The sequence below is a fragment of the Balaenoptera borealis genome (genome assembly GCF_965194805.1).
Source record: "Balaenoptera borealis genome assembly, chromosome: 1".
NCBI lineage: Eukaryota > Metazoa > Chordata > Mammalia > Artiodactyla > Balaenopteridae > Balaenoptera > Balaenoptera borealis.
In genome coordinates, this window is record NC_138860.1 from 40,407,248 (window position 1) to 40,431,063 (window position 23,816).

The window sequence follows — 23,816 nt, forward strand, 5'->3', positions numbered from 1 at the left end:
AGGGGAGATGCCATGGTCCTTGTCTGAAGGGAGACACCTTGGTCTTCTGAGAGAAGTCACAGTGGTCCTTTTCTGAAAGGAGACACCCTTGTCTCTGTCTCAGGGGAGAGGCCCTGGTCTCTGTCAGAGGGGGGAGCCCCGGCCTTCAGATGGTAGAAATCCCCCTCCAGCTGACCAGTAGGAGGGGGCTGATCCCACGGTGGCCGCTCAGACGCTCCTTCCCAAGCCTGATCCTCTCCCTGAAGCCCCTCCCTGCTCCATCTAGACCTGCTTTCCCGAGCGTGTTATGGGGACGCACAGACCGCTCTGTGGCCAGAGGGACTGAGGCCCACACGTCACCCACGTGTCGTGGTCACTGTCGTGGCCCGAGAGCCTGCTCTGAGCCTCGCACTTCGTGGTGCTCGAGTCGCAGTGCTCAGATCAATGAGAGAGTCTCCGATTTGCATTGGCCCTTGCTTTCCCCTGCTTGGGTCCTCCCCGGAAAAGCCGAAGGGAAAAGGCGCAGGCTGGGTCCTCCCAGACGGGCTTGCTGCCTCCAGAGCCGACAGAAGCTGGGGCTCCCCGTGAGTTTATAAAGCAGGGACCAGGCCACGGCCCCGAGGACGCTGTAGAGTCTGCCACCTCTTGGGGGACAAATGGGGACAGGTGGGGCCTCCCTGTGGCCATCTGGGCCTTGTACTGGGCCGGCGCAGTGAGCCTTCCCCATCTGCCCCAGCCCCGAGGTCGCTGGGCCCAGCGCAGCCTCACCCGGCCTCTGCTGTAACCTCTAAAGGCGCGACTGCTCTTGGGATGCCGGTGGGGTAGCCGCTGTTCCCTGGGGAGGCGACCCTCTTACCTGGTTTTCTGAGGTCAGGCTCTCTGCAGGTGAAACGACCCGCGGGGGTCCTGCTTTCTGCTTCCCGGTCTGGGAGGAAAGAGTGTCTGGATCTCTTCAGGGAAATGCAGAAATTTCGGCAGCCACAGGAGTACAGGGTAGAGGGAAGACTGAATCTAAACGCCTCCTTCCTTTTTCTCTTGTGTTGCTGGTTGCTGCCTCATGCTTTTTCCTCTCTTTCTATCTCTCAGAAGTTGTGCTGAGAGAAAAAAACACTGGCCAGAGAAGGGATGCACCCTGGACTGGTGTTTGTGGTGTGTCGTGTGTGTGTGTGTGTGTGTGTGTGTGTGTGTGTGTGTGTGTGTGTGTGTCCCCAGAGGCTGGAAACACACAGTTCCTCTGATGAACCCTGGAGGCGGCCCAGGTCCTGATTGGTGGTTGCCATGGAGACCCACCTAAGCCTCTTTCACCTGAGCTGTATTATCTGAAGAGGGAGCCTCTCTGACCTGACAGTCACCTGACAAGACCCAGGGGGGGAGAGCGGGCCTGTGTCCAGATGGCATTCTCCGCCCCATCCTCCCCCAGCGAGCAGCTGGGGTGGCACAAACTGGGGGAGCCAGACCTCGCTCGCTGCACCCTCTGTAGAGCCCTAGGTGGACCTGCTCGCGGCAGATGTTTCCAGCTACTTGGTGAATGGTTCCTGGCCGGAACCCACTCTTTCCACCCACTCCCTCCACCAGGAGAGGGGTGATTCAGGAGCCGAGGGCAGGGGCCTTCACCTTTAATCACCGCATCCTCACCTGTCCTCCTCTTTGCTAATCGAAATTCTCTCCTTCCCTCAAGTCAAGCTCAAGTGCAGAAAGTTCTTCTGACGTTCTGGAGGAGGGGCGAGGCTGAGGAAATAATCCAGGGAGAGGAGGAAAGACGGACTGTGAATGCTGAGTCTGAGGTATTCGCACTAACACGAGGGGCTGGCAGGAGCCCTCCTGTGGCTGTTCTCCCGAATCCCACGTTCACCTCTGGGCCTCCTGCCTGTCTGTGCCCTGGACACTCTCACTTGCAGGCTATTCTGGCTACGGGCCCACGTGGGCCAGACTACCCCCAACAGACATTAGAAACCGACGCCTGCTGCCCTGTGGGGGGCCTCGGGGGTGCTCGAGTGGGCACTAAGCTGCATGGCAATAGACCTCAAGTGATGCTGTACCAGGTACCAGGTGGTAGAGTGACTTCTGGATACATCTTGTCCTGATTGTATTGAAGATAAAGCAGAAGGCATCGCCAAGAAGAAATTAAACCATGCCTGAGCTGCCTCGCACTGCTCACCCGCCTGCCTGCAGCTCTGACTGTGTTCCTGGGTGAAACGCCACTTTGCGCTTCCTCTGTGGCTGGTTCCACTAGGCTTATCTGCCGTCCCTCCTCATCCAGCTGCTCAAGCAGGGGTCTTGAGTCAGGAGCTGGGCCATATGCCTCTCTTGACCAGTTCACAGCCCAACCGTCCCAAAGATTGGGAAGGTCTCTTGGGGACGGGAGACTCCCATGCTCTGAGGAGCTGAAGTTGACCTCCTTGCACTCACAATTCCCTGGTGGCCTCCACCCCAGGACCAGCTAAGGCCAGAGCATCCTGGGGCAGGTAGCCAGGAGTCCCCACCTCTGAGCATCCCACCGCTATCCTGACACCCTGACACAAGGGCAGAAATTCCAAGGTGGGGAGAATTTCCATGCTGGGGAGAAGGGAAGAGCGGGCTGAGAGGGCTCTGCTCTCCCTTTGGGAAAGTTGCTAAAAAGTGACGAGAAGAGGTCAGTGACTAAGTCACAGATTCGTTCATGCAGCACGTATATCTAGAGCACCTGTTGTGTGCAGGCATACCAGTTGCTGGCTGAGGGTGCGTGATCCCATTCCCCTCCCCCTCGCTCCATGCTTCCCAGCCAAGCCCCCCGTGAGGCTGGGTCAGATGAGTAGAAGGTGGAATTCTTGCAGGGGAGTGGGGAGCAGAGACAGTATTAGGCTTCAGAGCTAAATGCCTTTATCTTCCTGCTGTATAATCTTGGGTCCACCACAGACCATTCTATTTGAATGAAAAAATTCATCCCTTGGATTAGTCTTAAAACCTCACCCTCGGATGGGAGGGAGACGCAAGAGGGAGGAGATATGGGGATATATGTATATGTATAGCTGATTCACTTTGTTAGAAAGCAGAAACTAACACACCATTGTAAAGCAATTATACTCCAATAAAGATGTTTAAAAAAAAAACACCTCACCCTCAAACACACACACACACACACACACACACACACACACACACACACAATTAATGTAAAAGAGGTCATGCCGGTTCTGAGCCATCAAAGGAAGATCCCTCTGCAGCAGTGTGCTACGGACTCCTGACCTGGGACTCTGGGGAACATGCACGTAGATGACCAGGTCCTGAGCATCCTCCCTCTCGACACAGCTGGCCCCTTCCCGGTACTTTTCAGTGACGCCTTCAACCAGGAGAGGGGGGTCATCACCTCCCTCCTCCCTCCCCCACCTGCTGCCTTGACACCACAAAGAGGGCTCAGTGTTTGTGTTGACTGCTCATTTCTTTTCATCCGTTAGCCTGTGGAGGCTTTGTGATTATCCACGCTGAGTGTGAGTTTGTACTGGGGAGAGAAGGTGGTTGTAGTTTTTTTCTCGCATTCGGCATCAATGGGGGTTGTCAAAGCATAGGTAAATATTCAGCAACCATTCCATTCAAATGGAGAAACACCAGTGGGACCCATGACATTGCCTCACAGATGGTGTTTGATGAATAAATTGGAGATGTGGAACTACTAAGTCATTTGGGTGCAGGGCTGGATTAAAAACTGTGAGGAAATTGGAGGAGAGCCCTGATCCCAGATGTCAGGCTGCTCTTGTCGGGTGCTCTTCCTGTTCCCTTCTCCTTGGCTTCCTTCCAGGCTGTGGGAACCAGTCCAAACCATTCCTAAGCACTCGGTCATGCCTTGGGTTTTCAGAGCCCTGCAGAAGATTTGTGTAACCTGACTGAGAGTGAATGAAACTGACACAGTAGTCATAGGTACAGAGCAGACTTGCATTTACCCATACTTCTCTCCGGGCAGCCCTCCTTCCACTCCTGTGGCCACATTTCCTTCTCCAGCCAGAGGAAGCATTGCAACTGACTACAGGAAAATGAGAACCTCACCGTCTCCCAGCTGGCTTGCTTAAGCCCCTGCTCCTTCTCTCTCTCCTTCTTTTCCCTTTCCCCTCTCTTCCACTTAGCCTCATTCTGTTATATATATATATTCTGTTATATATATATAATTCATTTATTCACTAGGTGTTTATTGACCATCTATTCTGTGCTAGACGGCACCTTCATGCCCCATTTCTGTAGAATTCACTCACCACTGACTTCTTTTAGGTTCTGCCCTATGGTTTGACTGATCTGAGAGCCTGGGCAAAACCGGCCAGCTGTCCATCAAAGAGTCCTGACATGTCTTCCGGACACCTCCCCTCTGGTTTTTCCATCTTCATCCCAAGGAAATAATTACTCCACCCCATCTTGTCTGATGCCTTTGTGCACGATGCACGCTTTGCCCCAAATGCCCTCTACCTGGGTGGGGGGGCGGGGGGATGGGTCTTACTTATCCCTGGAAATCTACTCTAGTGGTAAACCTCAGTGAACTTTGTCTGCCCAGCTGTTCCCTCCTCTCCACTCTCTGAAGCTTCATTCTTCTCTCTGTATATACAATCAATCCTCATTACTCACAGTTGCAAAGCTGTCTACTCACTGAAATGTATTTGTAATCCCCAAATCAATGCTCGTGGCGGTTTTGTGGTCATTCTGGACACAAACAAAGCATTAAAAAATTCGACATTCCCAGCCGAAGTGGAACGAGGCAGTCCTCTGCCTTCCTGTTTCGGCTCTCAGACTGTAAACAAATGTCCTTCTCCCAGTCTATTTAGTGTCACACTTTTCCCACTTTGTGCTTTTTGCTGGTGATTTCACTGTCTAAAATGGTCCCCAAGTGTAGTGCTGAAGTTCTGTCTACGGTTCCTAAGCACAAGAAGGCTGTGATGTGCCTTATGGAGAAAACATGTGGGTGGGTTAGATGAACTTCATTCAGGCGTGAGTTTTACTGCTGTTGGCTGTGAGTTCAATGTTAATGAAACAACAATACATATGAATAAGGTGTCTTTGAACAGAAACACACATGAAACAAGGTTGTATATTGACTGGCTGACAAATATGTCCTGACCAGGGGCTAACCTGGAACCTAGCTGTGTATTTCCCCCAGGAGCAGTGGTTCAGTTCTGGCAGCGACATTCAGAACATGACAACTGCAAATAGTGAGAATCAGTGGAGCTTCACGCTGCTGGCTGAGCCTCCCTGCAGAATAAGGACTCTTCAAGGGCTAGGAGCCCAAGCCCCAGCACGTGGTGAAAGGTCAACGCACTTAGAGAAGGCGACAGCCAGAGCACCCTGAGCCTGCTGTCGGTGCTCAGCGGATGTCCTGGACCTGCTCCTGCCCTCCTGAGCCTGCAGGAGCCTGAGGTGAGCTGTCACAGGCTCAAGGACCCACAGACCACAGACGTAAGCCAGACAGGAGTGGACTGTGGGGGGCTGAGGTCACCCATGGGCGAGAGTGTGCACAGGCCAGCCGAGGCGGGTGACGTGAGGGCTGTGGGAGGGTGGTCCAGGAGCCTGGACACTCTACAGTGTAGGATGCCACTCCAGGTCCAGGGGGTAAGAAAGCAGGGGAGCCCCTTGCGCTCAACCTGGAAATGCTTCTGGGAGGAGGTCAAGTACCGGCAAATCAACGGGAAGAGGGGGCCATGATGTGGCCCGACATTAGAAGAACAAAACCTGAAGTGACACAAGCTGCTGCGGGCCCTCTGGGTGGGTACTGACATGGGGCCACAGAGGGGATGCCCTGGGCCTGGGAAAGAAAAAAAGGTGGTATTAGTGAAAGACGCAGGAGCAGGTGTGGTGTGCCGGATGAAACAAATTGTCACACGTGGACCTGAATGTCCCACGTGAATCTTAATAGATTCTGAAATCAGTTTCCAAAGAAGAATGCTGGTGAGTCCAGGGCAATGGAGAAGCTTGGTAGTTAGTACGCTGCCTGGCCCCTGGGGGAGTGCTCGGACTGGGCACGGAGAATGAGGGGGAGGGTGGAATTGTCTGGGAATTCTGACTTGGTGGTGGTGAGACACGACACCCGGGGGGAGGAGCAGAATGGAGGGGAAGCTGGGCTTGGCTTTGGCAGTGTGGACGGGGAGGGGCAGACGTCTTTGTGACTCCCAGGAGGACAGGCCCAGTGACCAGCCCCACACTCAGAGGATGGGTTTGGCTAAAAACAAAGATCTGAGGGTCATCAGGGTCAAGGTAGATGTTCAACCTTGGACACAGGTGAGCCACTGAGATCACACAGGGCCAGAAGAGAAGAGAGCCTGGGACTGACCCACAGGACCAGCAGAGAAGCAGGCGGAGAAAGAGCGAGGGAAGCTCGTACCGTGTGCTTGTTTCAGCTGCATTCCCGCCAAAGTCCGTACTAAGGAACAAAGGAGAGCTAAATAAGCATTGTTTGGTAATGTGTCTCCCTAGTATCCAGACATGATCCTGGGGCCCAGGCAACATTCTAGACTGGATTAAACAGGCAGTACGTGAACACTTGGAAAAGGAAGTGCAGATCAGGCAGAGTTAGCAGATGCCTACGGACAGCAGGTCAGGGGAAAGACCCCAGAGAGACTGAAGAAGGGACGTCGGGGTCAGCGGTGGTGCCCCTGCTGTCCCCATCCCCATCGCATCCCCGTGGTCCTCATCTGCATCGAGGGCAGCTCTGGCAGGCAGTTCTATTTGAACTCAGAGGCTTCTTTAATTGACAACGTCCCAGCCCAGGCTCAAAATCCCCTGAGGCCTAGAAAGCACACTGGGCCCACCTGCAAGTGTTGTCCCCAAGTTTGAGGCAGTATCACTGCGGACAATCTTCAACCAGTGGGGGCTGGGAGCTGGCAGATAAATGCTCCAGACTCCCACCCATCAGGTGAACGGTTCTTGAAGGCATGCCATCCCAATTCCCAGGGGGTTCCCCGGGGGATCTTACCCTGTTGCCCTCAGCAGTGGCCTTGACAACACACCCTTAGGCTGGTTTTCCCTCCTTCCTGTCTCACTCTCCTTGTGCCCTCACTCCTGTTTCCCAGATCACCGCCCAAGTCCTGGGAGCTGCACCCAAGTCCTCATCTCAGGCTCTGCTTCTGGGATGGCCAGAGAGGAAAAGCCAGGAATGTAGGGGTGGTCTGTGATGTTAAATACTACCAAGATTTCTAGTAGAATGATGTCCAGGAAGAACCGTTAGCAGCAGGGAGGTGGCGCAGGTCACTGGGGGACACTGCCATTGGAGCACGGGGGTGGGACAAGGACCCCAGGGGCTGCCACCCAGCGTGCAGAGTCTGCTCTTGCTCTGCGTGAGCTTTAACACAGGGCTCAGTGCCTCCCTCCATCTCCAGGAAGAAGCATTCCCTAAACCAGTGTTTACTGAAGACTCTATAGACAAGATGAATAAAGAGGTTTTCATTGCGCCCTGCACTGCAAAGTCTGTCAGTTTCCTTTGGACAGCTGACTCTGCTCAGCCCCTCTCACCAGTCACCACCAGGTCCCCCCTTTCTGTTGGCTCCTGTCTCCCGGTCCTGGACACCCCTCCTCCACACAGCCCGGCTGCCTCTCTCTGGGCTCATACATTCAGTGATGCTGGGAGGTGAGCCCAGCGTGAGGCCTGAGGTGCTGAGCGCCCCTGTCCCCCCGGGGTTCCCACAGCAGTAATGTGTCTCCTCCCACAGCGGCCTTTTATAGAGAAGACATGCCAGGCTGATCTAACGCAATCTTCCCCACCTTTCAGAGTGGATGCCTTGCTGTTGCTCTCGAAGGGCTGAGAACAATTCTTTCTGGAAGTCTTTCCCCCAGAATGTTCTCTGATAGACTCATAAGTGGCTAGAATTCCCTCTAGGAACTCCAAGTGCTCGGTTTTTCCTTCACCACAGCCTCTCTTCCCTGCACATCCCAGCCCTCATCCATTTCCCCAACAAAGGATTACTAAGCACGCGTGTTGTGTCAGCCCCAGGGCTGGGTGCCAAGGCGGGAGGTGCAGACGGCAGGTTCGTCTGTGGTCTGTGTCCTCGGGGGCTCCCGGCCAGAGGAGGGGAACCAGGACGCAGAGACGCACGCCCCACCCAGAGCAGCCCCTGGCTTCCCGCCTCCCACTCCTCTCCCATATCATCCACACCTCTTTCTTGACCCTGGGCTGCTCTACTGAGAATCCCAGAGCAGCAGGGGGTTTGACTGCCCTTCACTCCTGCACCTGCTGAGATAATGAGTTCAGAAAGGGCAAGCAACTGGCTCATACAACACAGCAAGTGAATAACAAAGCAAATCCAGGAAAAACCATACTCTTTTCTTCCAAACCACTGCCCTGCCCACTGCTGCATCCACAAACCAGACAGAAGCCCTTGGACACGTATCTTCTAAGCCTTAGCTATGACCACCAAATACATCTCATTTTTTGTGTGTAACAAGCGTGTTTATCTGGATGGGCTAAGGAGGTGGTGTGTGTGTGTGTGTGTGTGTGTGTGTGTGTGTGTGTGTGTGTTGAGCGGAATTCCATGTTATTTACTCTTCTCATAATCCTGGAAGGCTGCTTGGAAGAGGAGGTATTTCAGCCATCTTCAGAGACAGAAGGGTAGGAGATTGGACCTGAAATCTGGGGCTGATAAAGGAGTCAGGATATGTGGTATCACTGCAAGCCGAGGCTGAGCACCTGTCCTGTGTTGGGCCCTGTGCTGGCTGCTGGGAATTGCCAGAAGGCAGCAGCAGGCTCTTCAGGGTTTCTTCACCAGTGCCCTTGGTTATTTTCCCAGAAGATAAACCAAAGGCACTTTAACCTCCTGCTGCTAAACAACCAATCAGGAAAGAAGAAAGACCAGAGCCATCCAAGCAACCCCAAGAGAAGCAAAGCTGGCTGCAACCCAGTGTCAAAGCACCAGCATGTGCCTCGCTGGGCCAAGAGGCCCCTTCCATTTCTCGGTGGAAGCCAAGTGCCTTGTTAGAGCTGCCAGAAGCCTAGAATCTCTGGAAACTTCATGGAGAGGAAACTGGAAACAAGAATTGAAAAAGTTAAGGTTTAGAAACGTGCACTGACCCATACCGGAAGCAATCTAGCTGTCCAGTAATTACGGGGGGTGAGGGTGGGAGGGTACTTACAAATTATGGTACCTCAGTGTCCCAGACCTTAACCAGCCATGAGACAATAATGATGACAAAACTTGCTTCTAGCTTCCCACCCTGTGAGAAACGGTAGGCTCCACCATGGTGGTCAGGCCCGGGGATGAAGCAGGGAGGTAAAGAGCATGGAAGAAAACACCTGGGTTGAGGTAGAATTACCTTATTAGCCTAGTGAAGACTATGATTGTACATCTGCTGGGACTCTTTCCAAAATGTTCAAGTTGCAGTCTCGTTAGCCTTTTTTAAAAAAAATTTATTTATTTATTTATTTATTTATTGTTGTTGGGTCTTCGTTGCTGTGTGCAGGCTTTCTCTAGTTGTGGCGAGCGAGGGCTACTCTTAGTTGTGGTGTGTGGGCTTCTCACCACGGTGGCTTCTCTTGTTGTGGAGCACAGGCGCTAGGCACGCGGGCTTCAGTAGTTGTGGCACACAGACTCAGTAGTTGTGGCTCGCGGGCTCTAGAGTGCAGGCTCAGTAGTTGTGGCGCACAGGCTTTGTTGCTCCGCGGCATGTGGGATCTTCCCGGACCAGGGCTGGAACCCGTGTCCCCTGCATTGGCAGGCGGATTCTTAACCACTGTGCCACCAGGGAAGTCCCCCATTGCCTTTTTTTTTTTTTTTTTAAATGCGAAGTTCTTTTTTTCTTTTTAAATTTATTTATTTATTTATTTATTTTACTCATTTATGGCTGTGCTGGGTCTTCGTTTCTGTGCGAGGGCTTTCTCTAGCTGCGGCAAGTGGGGACCACTCTTCATCGCGGTGCGCAGGCCTCTCACCATCGTGGCCTCTCCTGTTGCGGAGCACAGGCTCCAGACGCGCAGGCTCAGCAATTGTGGCTCACGGGCCTAGTTGCTCTGCGGCATGTGGGATCTTCCCAGACCAGGGCTCGAACTCGTGTCCCCTGCATTGGCAGGCAGATTCCCAACCACTACGCCACCAGGGAAGCCCCCTCCCCCATTGCCTTTTAAAAACCAGAGTATAATATAGAAAAAGGACTCTTGAAGGAAAAGAGAAGCTTATCCACTTATATCCTATCTGGCAGCTTCTCCGTTTCCATTAAGTTCACATATGTTCTTGACATACATGAAGCTCAGAGAAAACTGTAGAGCTTCTTTTGAGCCTGCACATTTCTTCAAAAGGTGGTTGAGGACTTCTCTGGTGGTGCAGTGGTTAAGAATCCGCCTGCCAATGCAGGGGACACGGGTTTGAGCTCTGGTCTGGGAAGATCCCACATGCTGCGGAGCAACTAAGCCCGTGCGCCACAACTACTGAGCCTGCGCTCTAGAGCCCGTGAGCCACAACTACTGAGCCTGTGAGTCACAACTACTGAAGCCCACACGCCTAGAGCCCGTGCTCCCCAACAAGAGAAGCCACCGCAATGAGAAGTCCGCACACTGCAACGAAGAGTAGGCCCCGCTCGCCGCAACTAGAGAAAGCCCGCGCGCAGCAACGAAGACCCAATGCAGCCAAAAATAAATAAATAAAATACATTAAAAAAAAAAAAAGGTGGTTGAATTCAGACTCCCTGCCTTTCTTTGTTTTCTCAGCAGGCTAAAAAAGGACAAGCACATAATAGTTCAATCCGTAGGAACAAAAGCCTCTTCTTGGATCTAAAGTTGGGAAACATCTCTTGGGGAACATGTACTGCTAACTATTTGGCCTACGCTATGCAAGGGTGAAAACAAGTTGTACAAGACCATGATTCTGGGAATTGACTAATCTGTTTTGTGACTTCACCAAAGAAGGACTAAGCATAGAAATCCAACCTCGTAATTCAGTGGTAGAGTCATTATGCCCATGAGGGAAAATAAGTTGCAGTCAACTTGCATTTGCATCGCCCCTGGAAATTTACAAAACATTTTCACATCCTCTGTCTCATTAACAAGTACCACTCCTCCCTCACAGGAGCCTGATGAGGAGGGCAGGTAGAGTCCTGTGTGCTGGGGCTGTCAGGAACTCTCAGGGCTCACCCTCTGATTTCTGGGAGTCTCAGTAGCCATTTGCTCCCTGGTGTCTGTGATGAGTTACCCAGATCCATCCTGATCCTCCTGAGAGTGCAGCATAGAGGCAGAGGGCCTCACGGGTGAGAAGTGGGGGCCTCTTTAAAGTTTCTTCTCTCTAGTTTCAAATCTAGGCTGAGCACTTGTTTGCTGTGTGACCCTAGCTTTGTGTCCCAAGTTCTCTGAGCCCAGCTATAACTTGGAGCTAATAATAACCTTCCTTGTAGGGTTGCTGTGAGGATTAAAGGAGATATATATGGAAAGCATCTTGTGCAGTGCCCTGCTCAGAATAGCCCTTCAATAAACACCAGCTAGTCCCAGATTGGCCACCCCCAGGCTCAGTTTCTCTGTATCACTGCACTGGCACATTCAGGGGCAGAGTCCTTGGCCCCAGTCTCCTTAATTCTCTCTAACGAAAGACACCCCAACAGTGCAGACCTTAGTTCTGGGGGAGACAGCAGGGAGGTGAACCAGCTTCCTCATTCCCATGCCCCTCCCCAGACTCTGCTGGAGCCCTCAATGAGGTGCTGGAGGGGAACTCAGCTCTGTCCCCAGGGGCAGCTTCTGGCTATGGTGAAAGACTCAGTCAGGGTCCCACTGCTTCCCACTGACCTGCTAGGCCAACCCCTGAGACCCCAGACGGTGTATCCGGAGAGAGGCTTTGCTCCCTGGGCTGCTTAGGGGCTCTGTGAGACTCGGGGAAAGGAGGCTCGGACGTCCCTCAGAGTCCTCCCTGAATCTTGGGGAGACCATCACTCTGGCCCTTGTTTGTCTGTGCAAACCCAGCTATGACAGGGTGAGGCTGGCAGCCACGTCTTGAATGCCCTTAGGCCCGCTCCCTCCGCTTTGTCCCCTCCTGTCTTCTTATGGCTGCTGCTTCACACACATCGGGTGTTTGCCTGGCTCCCGGAGGTGCCTGACTTTACAATTCCTGCGCAGAGCCCCACGGCCGCTTACCTAGGTGCTCAGTCTCTCTAATATAATAACAGGAGGAAGAGCCTGGCCCTTTTTGAGACCCATCTCACTCTCACAGTAGCCCCCTAACGAACACTAAGCAACGGTGTTCTTAGTAACTCCATTTTGCCAATGAAAAAACTGAGGCTCAGGGAGTAATTGTTGAAAGTTTCAGAGCTGAAATCGGCAAACTCTAAAGGCCAGGCCCTTTGTGTTACACCAGGGACCTGAGCTGTCACCCGTGGTTCTGCTGATGGCTGCAGTGAGTCAGAGGCCCCCTCGGGCTGATGGAACAGGGAAGGAGCCTGGTTCTTAAGGAGCCTGGACCTGCGGCCAGGGCCTTATTCCCATGGCTTTCGAGAAGTGGAGCCAACCCTTGGCACGCACTGCCACCCCATGCACCCTGACCCAGAGCCCTGTTGTCCACAGAACTGCCCAGCGAGCTGCCCCCAGGCACCCTATTAGGGCTTCACCTCCTACCTCTATGCCTCTTCTTCAATCCTTATTCACTGGGGCAAACTCAACCGTCCCCAGCTCCCTTGTCTGGGGGACGGGAGCAGAGCAGGGTCAATTCTGCAGTGCTCAGAATTCTCTGTCGGCCCCTGAGGCTCCTACCTGTTTACGCAGAAGTCGGGCACCACACCTGAGAGGCTGCTCAGAGAGCTCAGCCGGGCTCCTCCTGCCCGCCTCAGTCCCCGGGGCACCTGAGCCGGTAAACATGGCAACGAGGGTCACCTGCCCTCATTACCTGGCACCATCCTGCACTCAAACTTCCCTCCCTCACAGCCAAGTAGACACGGAGACACTCAAGCCTGGGCTTCAGCCTGGAGACCAGGCTATTCTACTAACATGCAGAATCATTCTGTCCCCAAGAGTTCACTGAAGTCTCACTTCCCAAATGTTCTAGCATGGCTTCCTCCACTTTGGGGTCCTGAAATTTGGTGCTATCAAATGATGCTTCTTTTTTTTTATTATTGGAGTATAGTTGCTTTAAAATGTTGTGTTAATTTCTGCTGTACAGCACAGTGAATCAGCCATGCATATACATATATCCACTCTCTTCTAGACTCCATTCGCATATAGGTCATTACAGAGCACCGAATAGAGTTCCCTGTGCTATACAGTAGGTTCTCGTTAGTTATCTTTTATATATAGTAGTGTGTATATGTCAATCACAATCTCCCAGTTTAGCCCCCCCATTCCCCCTTGGTAACCATAAGTTTGTTTTCTACATCCGTGAATCAATTTCTGTTTTGTAAATAGGTTCATTTGTACCATTTTTTAGATTCCACATATAAAATGATGCTCGTTTATAATCCACCTTCTTCCAGAGACTGCCTTATACATAGTAGGCACTATAATACATTGGTTAATGGAGAAAAAATATATATATATTTAATTATATGCAATACAAGATCAAATTAAATTTTTTAAAATAGATACTAAGACCCAGGCTGTGGTCTTGAAATTCCATTTATCCCTGAAACTAATGATAGTTTCTTAGAGAAGAGGCTGATTCCAGGTCCAGGCAGGAAACGTACAGATGAACCTGGAACTTTGTATACTATTGGCTTGGCCAAAAAGTTCGTTCAGGTTTTTCTGAAACATTCTATAGAATGAACTTTTTGGCCAACCCCACACATAGCAAGGAAACAATCAAAGATGGCTAGGGTCTACAGACTGGATGGTAGTTGGACCAAAGCTGGTTTTATGAAGTACCCAGCCATGTTGGGGAGATGCACATAACAAGGACCTGTGGATAGCCTCTCAAAAATGTGGGCCACCCCTCGGAGCTGATGGGGGCCTCCAGCCAGCAAGAAGCCAGGACCCTCAGTTCTAGAACCTCAGAGAAATCTGTCAGCACCTTGACTGAGCCTGGAAGCAGAGTCTTCCCCAGTCAAGTTTCCAGATGAGAACACATCCTAGCTGACACCTGGATGGCAACCTGGAGATTCTAAGCAGAGGACCCAGCTAAGCTGTGTCCAGACTCCTGGCCTGCAGAAACTATGAGATAATGTTATAAATATGTATTGGGTTTTTTAAAAATTTATTTATTTATGGCTGCATTGGGTCTTCGTTGCTGCGTGTGGGCTTTCTCTAGTTGCAGCGAGCGGGGGCTACTCTTCGTTGCGGTGCACAGGCGTCTCATCTCGGTGGCTTCTCTTGTTGTGGAGCACAGGCTCTAGGCACGTGGGCTCATTAGTTGTGGCTCGTGGGCTCTAGAGCGCTGGCTAAGTAGTTGTGGCGCACGGGCTTAGCTGCTCCGCGGCATGTGGGATCTTCCCGGACCAGGGCTCGAACCCATGTCCCCTGCATTGGCAGGCAGATCTTTAACCACTGCGCCACCAGGGAAGTCCTAACTGTGTATTGTTTTAAGTTGCTAAGTTTGTGGTACTATTTTTACATAGCAAAGGAATACTAGTTGGAGACTTTCATTTCCTTCACAGGCCATGGGTAAGGAAGGCAGCACACCCTTTCCCCCATCTACCCTTGTCCCAGTATACGTATTCCCAGCTGAGCAGACGCTGAGGACCATGGCGGCTTGGACCCAGCAACTGTGGGAGGAGATGAGAGGAGGCTCCTGTGTCCTCAAGCCCCCTGCCCCCGGGAGGCTGCACCACCTGCCATAGCCTCTCTAGACAAAAAGACAGCAGAGTTATTCCTCACTGCACAGGAAGAAGCCAGGGGCTGCCTGGAGATTAGCAGTAGGGCCAGACCAGGGCAGACAGTACATCTGTGACATAGGTCAGCTCGTCCCCTCCTCCAGTGCAAAACTGACCAGGCCACTCACCTGTAACTTTTCTGGACAAACTGGGGCTATGGAGTTGGAATCACGAAATGTAGAGAATCCCGAAATCAGCAGGAGGAGGTGGGGAATGAGGAGGCTGAGGGAGGAGTTTATTTTATTTCTGTAGAGAGGAAGAGACCACTTAGATGCCCTTGGATGCTTTCTTGCTCCTGGCTCCCCCCAGCCTCCTCCTGCCGCCCCCCAAGCCTCCTCCTGCCCCTGGGATTTGCTAACTGTGATCCCACTCAGGGCCTCTACCCTTGCTGTTCCTGTAGCCTAGATCACAGGCTGGTCCTGTCTCTCTGCTCAAAAAAAAAAAAAAAAAAAAAAAAGTCACTTCCTCCCTGACACTCTGTAACGCAGGTACCCACCTGCTGCACCCTTCCAAGATATCTCTATTACCATGTTTTTATTTTCTTCACAATACTACCATCTGAAGTTGCTATTTATCCTTTTCTTCATTATTTGTCCCACTAGAATGCAAACTCAAGCCTTGTCTGTCTCATTCATGGTTGTTTCCCTGAGCACCCAGCACAGTGCAAGACTCCAAGAACTTTTTGTGGCATTAATGAGTTCTTACTCAAAGCAGTCACCATTCTAGGTGGTTCTGTGTCACAGTGATGCTTGTAGGGCCGCTTCTCAGTCCTGCCTGCTGGCTTTGGGGTAATTTCACAGGCTCTGAGTCTAACTGTTAGGCTTTGAAGCCCTGGTCTGCCTCTTCCTATGTGACCTTGGAAAAGTAACTTAACCTCTCTAAACCTTCATTTCTTCACCTGTAAAACACAATCATAATAAAACTACCTACCTTGTACGTTACTATGAGAATTAAAGGAGATTAGCACAAAGAGCCTGGCACAGAACAAACAATAAATCTGAGCTTTTCCAACCTCAAATCAACAGCACACCAACTTGTAACAACAGATGACACTTTCTTGTCCTGCTGGCTACCCTCTCTCTTGGCTTTATCTTTTGCTTTATGTTCACCCTACTTTTATTTCTCCTTTGTCCTGCTGTTCTGCCCTATCTATTTAGAAACATTTGTATTGTGATTTAGAATATATAAGACAAGGGCATAAAGCCGAACTATGCCATTTAACAAATAATTAACAGTCTCTTATGATCTTTTTGTGTTCAGCTTTATCTGTAGGGATGAGCTTTTTCATTCTTGATATTGGCTGTCAGTTTGATGTTGGATTTTTTTTTTCTTGATCAGTATCAACAGAGATTTGTCATTTTTACTGGTCTTTTCAAGGACCAATTTCTAGATTTGTTTATCCTCTCATGTATATATTTTCCCTACATCCTTTTTAATCAAAGCATGATTTACACATAATAAAGTGCACATACTTTAAGGATACCGTTCTCTGATTTTTAATCATTGTACTTACACTGTATAACCACATCTGAGTCAATATATAGAAACATTTATCATCCCAGAAAGTTCCCTCTTGCCTCTAGTTAATACTCCACCCTCCCCAGAGGCAACAACTGTTTTGATTTCTATCTCCATAGATTCATTTTGCCTGTTCTAAAAATTCATATAAATGAAATTTCTTTTGCTCAATAAATTGGTTTTTAAAAATAATTTCAAATTTAAAGAAAAGTTGCAAGAATGGTAAAAGAACTCCATATCTTTCCTTCTCACCCAGATTCCCCAACTGCTAACATTTCATCTGCTCACTCCCTTAATCTTTCTAGTTTTATATATAGTCCATTATCATTTGTCTCTTTGCTGTGTCATTTGAGAACAAACTTCAGACAAGAATGGCCCATTAAAGTGAGAGAGTGGCATGGACATATATACACTACCAAATGTAAAATAGATAGCTAGTGGGAAGCAGTCACATAGCACAGGGAGATCAGCTCTGTGCTCTGTGACCACCTAGAGGGGTGGGATAGGGAGGATGGGAGGGAGACGCAAGAGGGAGGAGATATGGGGATATATGTATATGTATAGCTGATTCACTTTGTTATAAAGCAGAAACTAATACACCATTGTAAAGTAATTATACTACAGTAAAGATGTTTAAAAAAAAAATGCCCCATTACCCTTAAGTACTCCAGTGTGGGCATCCCCCAAAACAAGAGCCCTCGCCTCCAGGCTACAGGTATGAATACTAGGAGGTGGGGACAAAGTTGGGGGAGGGGGCCACCTGGCATCTGTCTGTCACACCAACCAGAGCTTGGAGTTCATGAATAAATATAATTGCCCTCCCCGTCCATGATGTGCTTTTTTTTTTATTACTTGGGATTTATTTTTGGTTGTAGAATGACCTCTTTCCCCTGTGTATACAGTCTTGATTATTGACAATAGTCAATGAGGTGTCCTGCTCGTCTCCAGCCAAGGCTGTCCCGATACCACAGCTGGACAACTGAACACACCCTCTCCAGGGACTTTGGACAGAGTGATGCAAGGGATGGAAAACTGCATCGTTGGTACAGGGGTGAGCATACTGACTTTGTCTCTTTGGGGGAGTCAGGGCATGTCAGTAACTCACATACCTCTATAGGGGGTTGCAAGGAAATGCATAGGGGGCTCTCTATGTAAACAGGCTTCAGGTCAGAGCTGAATTAGAAGCAAAGAAAGAGCCCAAACTGGGCGGGGTTGGGGGGGGGCGGGGAGGAGGGAATGGCAGGCAGAGAGGCAAGACCTTAGGGGCAGCAGGGCCAGCAGGATGACCTATATCAACAGTTCTCAAACTTGAGCATGCCTCAGAATCCCCCAGAGGTCTTGTTAAAAACACAGAGGACTGGGTCCACCCCCAGGGTATCTGTCATTGGGACCGGGCGATGGTCCAGCCCAGTGCCCTCTAATTGTGAGCAGCAGCGACATCTTGTGGTGAGGAGGGGAACGAACCTTGCGTTCCCTGAGAACCTCAGCCCCGGCGGTGCCCTTGGGTCCAGGACGGTGAGGGCCAAGGGCAGCGCGGCCCAGGTAGAAGCCAGTAGGCCCAGTCCTTGCCCCAGAGTGTGCAGGCACCTGAATGCCTCATTTTACTCTAGAGACGGGGAAACCTACTCTTGTTTCCTGGAACTTTCAGCTTCATTTCAGAATACTTCCATCTTGATTTTTGTAAATAACTTTTTTCCCTGGTCTTTTCACCCCCAAAAGGCCAAGGCCTGTGAACCAACACCTTGAAGTCCCAGCCACACATGGGGTGGTTCCCAAGTCAGGAGACTGACTTTTGGAACGAAGTCCCTCACTAAACAATTGCTTTCAGCCCAAAAGAGCACTGGATGACATGAGCTATTATTATCCCTGGTAGCTTGACATCAATCTTTGGCAGGATTTTCTAACTGATTAAGGTTGTAGTAATGATGTGTGAGTGGGTGGAGAAGGGAGCCTGTAGGCCTGGGCAGTGCCAACCTCTGTTTCCTCTGCTCATGTAGTTGGTAACCTGGTAGACTGGGGCGTCAGAATTTCTGGAGTTGGGCAGACGCTGGGGAAGTGAAGCAATGCTGGCTGGGCTTGTGTCTGAAAGAGCTGGGTTTGATTCCCGGCTCTGCCTCTGCGTTGTGAGTCCTGGAGCACCTCACCTCTGACCAACTGAGTTTGTTCATCTGGAAAATGCGGGGCATGACATCAGTCGCTTATGCGAAAGTGCCCTGTGTGGCACCGGATGGACTCTGGGTAAGAGAAGGTCAACGTGTGTCATCTGGAGGCGGCGTGAGAGGTCCAGGAGGGGAAAGAAGTGAATGGTTCCATCCTCCACGCCCACCCCCATGCGCCCACCAGGCCCAGGCAGGCACCTCTGACCTCCAGCCTGGCCTGCGCCTTGGCTTCCCGGGAAGAAGGAGCAGTTGGATGAGCCTCGGAGCTGCCTCCCCGTCTGCGTCCTGTGGAACTTTCGCTTCGTGACAGGAGGAGAAATTAATCATTAACCGCCAGGTTAACGGGGCGGCCGGGGCGTGGAGGCTGTGAGGTGTCGCCCCCAGTCCGGGCGACCCCAGAGGGGAGAGGGTCACAGGCCGCCCTCGCAGCTCCCCACTCTGCGCTGTGCTGGCCAGGTGCTGGGTGCTGAGTCGCTGTGGCTCCACCAGCTACCCCCAGGCTGACCTCCCCCCGACTGGCTCACTCAGCTCAAGCCGCCAGCATCCTTTGCACCCCTCACGCCCACCTGCCTCCCATGGGCCTGCCCTGCGGCTCCTCCGCGCCCTTGCTGCAGAGCCTGGGGGGTGTGAGATGTGAGAGTGAGGGAGGAGGTGGTACCTTCCCCCACACCATAGCCCTCCCCGCGGAGAGGACTGGGCCACCTCAGCCTCACCCCCCAACACCCCACCCCCTGCCCTGGATTTGCTATTTTAGAAAGTGAGGGAGCGGAGGTCAGGAGGTGGGGAAAGTCAGCCTCTTGCCCAGCCCTGTCCTGTGGAACTTTCTGAGATGCTGGAAATGTCCCATATCTGCAGGTCCAGTACAGTAGCTAGGGACCACCCCAAAGGCTTAACCTGTGCAACTGAGGAGTTTTTTTATTTCATATCATTTTTATGAACTTAAATTTATTTATTTGGCTGAGCCACCTGCTTGCGGGATCTTAGTTCCCTGACGCCCCGCAGTGGAAGCGTTGAGTCCTGACCACTGGGCCGCCAGGGAATTCCCTGAACTTACATTTAAATAGCTGCATGTGACCAGTAGCTCCAGGCATGCCCTATCACTCCTCCATCAGCCCCTCCCCCCAAAAAAATTGTTCTGGAAAAGGTCAGTTAAATTAATGACAACAAGAAGCATGTAACTGGGACTTCCCAGGTGGCATAGTGGTTAAGAATCCACCTGCCAATGCAGGGGACACGGGTTCGAGCCCTGGTCCAGGAAGATCCCACACGCTGTGGAGCAACTAAGCCCATGCACCGCAACTACTGAACCTGCGTGCTGCAACTACTGAAGTCCACGCGCTTAGAGCCCCTGCTCTGCAACAAGAGAAGACAGCGCACAGCCACAACTAGAGAAGAGTAGCCCCTGCTTGCCACAACTAGAGGAAAGCCCGTGCACAGCAATGAAGACCCAACCCAACCAAAAAAAAAAAAAAAAAAGCATGTAACTAACACAGCGTAAAACATCATTACCCTTCCTGCACGGGTCAGGAGCTCGTGCCGAAGAACAGCTGCACAGAGACCGGTAGTAGGGTTCGGAGGGGCAGGACGCTCTCCCAGCACCTCCAGGCTGTCTTCTGTGAAGCCCACTCCTGAGGTTAAAGCCTTCTTGGGTGCCAGGAGAGCTGTAAGACCACCAGTGGAGATGCTCCAGAATTCCAGGCCCTCCCACCTCCAAATCCCAGGGAATTCTCCTTTCTCGAATTCCCCAGTCATGAGGTTGAGGAGGTCACTTAACATTTAATCTGGCACCTACCTGCCAGCACGTAAAAGGTCACTGCTCCAGCCAAGTTTCACTTTAACTGCAGTGGAGGCTCTGAAGTGACTACACCGGGCAGGCTGACCCCAGGTGCCGTCTGCACCGAGTGGAGTGGAGTGAAGCGGGAGAGGCCCCGCAGGAGGCTGTGGTCCCGGGGATGAGGCCACAACAGAAACCAGAGAGAGCGGCCCAGACTGACTGTCCCCACAGCCCAGAGCCTGTCGGGTGCAAATCTGCCCACATGATCCCCATGCCTCCCTCCAGTCTGACCCTCTGAACCCCAAGGGATAGCCGAGAGCGTGCAGGTGGGTGAAAGGGACAGGCAGTGGGCCATTAGTGCAGAACTGGGGTCGTGGGTGCTGAGGGGACAGGGTTCTGACCCTTGCTGGTCACTGCAAACCTATGTGATGACACATAATTTCTGTCTCAGTTTCCCCAGCTGTGAACGTCACTAATCATAACCATCCGGGTTGCTTCCAAGGCTTGCTATAGGGTTTAAATCAGATAACAGATGTCATTCATTAATCTATTCATTTACTAAGTGTCTATTAAGGACTTGCCTGGAATATGGCAATCCATCTTCTCAGTGGCGGCAGAAAGATCCAGAGTTCCTGCCTACAGCATGGTAAACACCAAAGCCGGGCAATTGTGCACACAGGCCCAGCACGAGCCTTCCTCAAACTGTGTAAGACAAGGCCTGCTTAGGGAAGAGGAGCGGGGAGCAGGGAGGAGTGTCTGCAAGGGTGGAGGAAGGCAGAGGAAAGGGGATGGGGAGGGGGCTGTGAGCTCACCAATCCCAGTAGAGCAGCCCAGTTGCTCCCAGCAGGTCCTGGGGAATAGTTGAGCTGGGTGTGACTTGAGAGCCCACGTCTGCCCAGCCCATTCACGGGCCTCTCAGCCCTGTCTTCTCTGGTCCTTGCCTCCGTCTCCTCTCTCTTCCTCAGCCCCAGCCTCACTGTCACTTTCTCCCCTACCTGCCCCTCCCAGCCTCAGCGAGGTGGGTTTGGAAATGGAGAAGCCTGCGGGAAACCCACCTAAAGGGCCCCAGCAGGAACCAGCCTTACTCCACATTTCCAGCCCAGGCTTCCTGGGGCCTCTCCCTCTGGCAGAGACTCCACCAAGAGTGCCTGGACCAGCCTTGCCTGATGGTCGGTCCTTGCATGAGGGGCTGGGCCGGTGGGGTCCTCTCATAAGAGGCAGGTGCTAGGCTGGGACTCCTGGGCGCAGTGGGTGGTGGACCAGACTATGTGGTCAAAATGGGCTGGGACCAGGAAGGCAGAGGTAACGGGATGCTCAGGGGAGGCCAGCCTCATCTCCGGTACTAGGTGATTAGCAGGTCTCCTCTGACAGAGGCTGGCACATCAGCCTGATGCCCCAGAGCCCAGACTCAACCTGTCTTGTTACATCTCTCCCATCAGGCTGGGAACTTCCCAAACACACAGCCATGTTCCTTCTTCATCTCACACCTCCCACGTGAAAAGTTTATCCCTTAGAGTTCGCTCAGCACTCACTGAGCACCTGCCAGCCCGCAGGCCAGGCCTGCTGGGAGTGGAGCAAGGCATCAGGTGTTCCCTGGCCTCCTGAGCAGCTGGCCAAGCAACCCTGGGCCCCAGCTGTACCAGCTGTCAAGCTCGGCCTCCTGGGCACACAGTGCTGGGAGAAGCTCATGGGCAAATCTTCCCTGCAGTTGGCCAGACATCACTGTCGACCTCCTCATCACCTTCTGGGACACGCGTGGACCCAGAGTCCCTCTCTCTGGATGTTCACATGAGCCTGTTGGCATAGATGGAAGTTGATGGTGGTCCTGCAGCTGATGTGGGACCCAGAAAGGTCCTGCTGCCCAGCTCTTCCCTCTGCCTGCTCCCCAGATGGTTCCAGCCAGAGGTCAGCCAGTCAGCTCTGGGGGCTGAGCACCTACTGTGTGCAGAGCTACTGTGTGCTCAGTGTGTGGTGGTCACCTTTCGTGTTGCTGCCCATCATCCCTTCCCCCTTATTCTGGCAAAAGCCTTCCAATTCTGAACCACCCCCCTGTAGTCTGTAGGATTCCTGTAAGTCCCGTTGCCAGGAGGGAGCATGTGGTCCAGGCCTGGCTAGTAAGAGATTCACCCCACCCTCACCTGGCCACAGCAACTGGTGCAGAGATCAGCATCAAAACGTTTGCTGGAGCTAGTGGGGGAGAAACGCTCTCTGCTGGTAGAACATGTGAACCGGGGACGGCTGGTGAGGATCTGGCCACCGTGGGAGGAGAGCCAAGGAACCAAGAAAGACTAATTCCCAGGGACATCCCCTGAGGTCCTAAAGCAACCGTGCCTGGAACTGTCAAGCATCTACATTTCCTTTTTAACTTTAATTCAAGTGGGATTTTCTGTCACTTGGAACTAAAAGAGAGGAGGGTGCAGGGAGAAATAAATAGAGGAAGTGAAGTGGTTTCTACCTTCAGAAAGGCCCCAGGCTGAGAGGAAATATGGTTTCCTTTTTAGGGTCTCTGAACACATGATCTTTCATTTTTAAACCTGTGTGTGTGTGTGTGTGTGTGTGTGTGTGTGTGTGAAATATACATTCAGATAAGTTCTTATACTTTTAATTTCTCTACTAAGTATTACATATTCATAATGAAAAATATACCAAAAAAGAAAAAAAAAAAGGGAAGGAAGGTCAGTTGTAGACCACTGTTATTCTTTTTCTAAGTGTTCAAAAATGACAGTAGTGTTGGGTACTGTGGTCCAGCGGTTAAGACTCCCTGCTGCCACTGCAGGGAACCTGGGATCGATCCCCTGTTGGGGAACTAAGATTCCGCCTGCTGCAGTGCGGCCAAAAAAAAATGATGGTAGGGTCATACGGTACATATCACTTTAGTCTATTTTTCTCCCCACCTACCAGAACATGGTGATCTTTAGGAACACAAAAAGGAAACCATTAGAAGATAAGTTTCACAATGCAACTGAATTCACATGCATCCCACCACCTAGCCTCCCACCTTGTTGCAGGAAGAGGCCCAGGAGACACTCTGTGAACAAAAAGTGGTGATTTCTCTTCACTGTGTCACATTCAGAGGAAGTCTACAAAACAGAATGTTCATTAATTCACTCATTCAAAGAGTAAATATTTCAGTGCCTCCCATGTGCCAGGCACTGAAATATTTACGTGTTCAGGGTATGATGAGCAAAACCAGATATGGTCTCTCCTCTCATGGAGCTTACAAGATGGTGAGGAAAAGTCTTTCATCAAATACTCACCAAACAAACGTAACACATGAGCTGGGACAGCTGCTCTAAGAGCATCACAGAGGAGGATTGACCCCCTCAGGAAGGCTTTCCTGAGGAAGTGGGGTTTGGGCTGGGATCAAAGGGATGAAAGGTGTCAGCCAGGCCATGGGAGGGAGGTGAGCATCTCATTCAGGGGAGCAGCACGAGGAGGGCGCTGTAGCTGGAGAGAGTGTGGCGAGTGTGTGTGAAGGTCATTGTGGCTGGAGTGGAGGAAGGGAGAGCGTCTGGCATGTGACACCAGAGCAGGTAGCAGAGAGAAGTAGGAGCCAGAGGATGTGGGACCTTGGAAATCACATTAATAAGTTTTGGCTTTATCCTAAGAACCAAGGGAAGCTACTGAAGTCTCCCCTAGTAGGTGTGTGTGACCGGAGTAGGTCTGTATTCCGT

General features: G+C 51.6%; 1 protein-coding gene across 1 annotated transcript in view; it reads right to left on the bottom strand.

Moving 5' to 3' along the window:
* The window catches only part of RD3 (RD3 regulator of GUCY2D), a 411,139-nt gene that overhangs the window by 14,517 nt on the left and 372,806 nt on the right, over positions 1-23,816 (bottom strand). Inside the window, exons 3-4 of the mRNA XM_082400739.1 lie at positions 1,615-1,707; positions 836-904 (exon numbers count right to left, since the gene is read on the bottom strand). The gene's annotated coding sequence lies outside the window, so the exon portion shown is untranslated. The remainder of the gene's footprint in view (positions 1-835; positions 905-1,614; positions 1,708-23,816) is intronic.